This window comes from Pteropus vampyrus, unplaced genomic scaffold (genome assembly GCF_000151845.1).
Source record: "Pteropus vampyrus isolate Shadow unplaced genomic scaffold, Pvam_2.0 Scaffold187, whole genome shotgun sequence".
Taxonomy (NCBI): Eukaryota; Metazoa; Chordata; class Mammalia; order Chiroptera; family Pteropodidae; genus Pteropus; species Pteropus vampyrus.
This window is the reverse complement of record NW_011888968.1, coordinates 1,042,754-1,044,687: the sequence shown is the minus strand read 5'-3', so window position 1 is coordinate 1,044,687 and position 1,934 is coordinate 1,042,754. Positions and strand designations below refer to the sequence as shown.

General features: G+C 64.4%; 1 long non-coding RNA gene across 1 annotated transcript in view; it reads right to left on the bottom strand.

Annotated features, from left to right (window-relative positions):
- Positions 1–754: 754 nt before the first annotated feature.
- Positions 755–1,934, bottom strand: part of LOC105299513 — a 5,654-nt gene continuing 4,474 nt past the window's right edge. The window contains exon 5 of the long non-coding RNA XR_896533.2: positions 755–1,313. This is a non-coding gene — a long non-coding RNA (uncharacterized LOC105299513). The remainder of the gene's footprint in view (positions 1,314–1,934) is intronic.

Genomic DNA, 1,934 nt, shown 5'->3' with positions numbered 1-1,934 from the left:
CCACCCAGCGATCTCCTCGTCCCTCAACTCTGCTCTGGTCACCATGGCCCCAGCCCCTACCCCTTCCCACCCCCTTCGCCTCTGCTGGGCTGTCACCTGGCTACTGAGCTCGGCCGGCTCCCCCCTCGCTGAGACATCAGACGCTCATGTCCGTTGTGCGTTGCCTGCCCCACCTCCCCCACCCAGCAGAGGGTGAGCGGGAAGGAGAGGCCTGGCCCTGGCCCAAGCCCACACGCCGCTGGCCAGGGCTGTGGGTTCCCCCCACCCACATCAAGCCCCCTCCCTAGGATGAGTATCAATGACACTCTGTGCCAGGCCTTTAGGGTCTGGGGTCCGGGGAGCCCTCTGTGTGGCAGGATTAAGCTCAGCGGGACTTCAGTGGGGCCCAACCCCTCTCTCATGGCTGAGAGGTTCCTGCAACACCTCCACCCCCAGCCCCCCTTCTCTGCAGGGACCCCTGCTCCCACAGCCTCCCTGCCCAGTCCCCCCCGCCATGGCCCTGTGCCACGCGTCAGGCCCCTCCTCATGTCATGTCATAGGCCCTCCCCCCGCTCACCCCACCCTACAATCCCTTCTCCCCGCTTATGTCCCCCATGCCCATCCCATCTCCCCCTCACGTCCCCCATTCCCCTCCCATCTCCCCCTCATGTCCCCCATTCCCATCCCATCTCCCCCTTCATGTTCAGCTTTCACGTCCCCCCGTCCCATCCCATCTCCCCCGCCGTGGCGCACCCCGCAAGAACATCGAGACCAATGGCTGTAGCTGTATTTATTGATGAGGCCAGGGCCTCTGGTGAGGCCCTGGTGAGGAGGGGAACAGGCGAGAGACAATGGAATGTGTGAAGGGTGCTCCTGGTGTTTGGAGCTTCCAGACTAGGCGAGGGGGGGGCGGGGCCCCACACACTCGGGGCCACGCCCAGTCGCCCCCAGAGATGGATGCTGGGGGACAGGGGCGCGGCGCAGGCCGTAGGAGGCCGGGCACTCGGTACTTGGCTCACGCACGCGCCCAGGGCCTCGAGGCTGGCCGAGACTCCAAACCAGTGCAAACGACTTATAGTGCAAATTGAATTCGGGGGGAATGGGGAAACAGAGTCACGGCTGCTTCGAGTCTCCTGAGCAAAGGGTAAAGAGAGGAAGAAAGACACGAAAAAATAGAGAGAGGAAAGGCTGAATAGGAAGAGGGGGGGAGCGGATGGTGGGGGGCGCTGCGGGGGCTGGGGCGGCTGCCAAGATGGTGTGGCTGGCGGGGGGCGGTGCTGCCGTGGGGGCTGCTCGCTGCGTTGGTGTCAGGCAGATCTTCCGTTTCGCTTAACCTGTAGGGAGCAGATAGCAACAGGTCGTGAGGGTCGGGGCGGGACGGGCGGGAAGCTTCTAGAAGGGGCCTCGCTCACCTTCCAGAGCCGATTCCTGAGTCGGTGGTGTAGTGGTTCTGAATGCAGCATATTCTCGAGTCAGAGCTAGAAGGACTTGAAGAAGTCCGGTTTCCAAGGCCCAGGCATGAGCTGGGTAGCACCATTTCTGTGGGCAGGGAGCGGGTGAACAAAGGTCTCGGGGCCCCACCCCCCCCGCACTCTGTGGATGGCGGGGGCCCCTCACCTTGTCATCTTGAGGGTTCTAGAGGTCCAGAGAGCAGCGGCCGTGCAGTGGCCCCTTCAGGAAAGCGAAAGGACAGAGCCCCGCGGTGCCAGCCGAGGGTGTTCTGCAGGGCGGGAAGCTGGTCAGAGGGACTGCACGCCCTCGGCCGGCCTGGGGCGCCCTGCCGTGTACCTGCACTCACCGGGAAGGCCGGACAGCGTCACCCCTGTCCTCACCGTCACACCAGACCATGTCATGTCCCTCTCCGCACGTCCTGGCGTCCGGCCTTCAGTGGCTGGCAGGCATGTCCACCCCGACTGGAGACCTGGCTGGGGGAGAACAGAGAACACCCTGGTGAG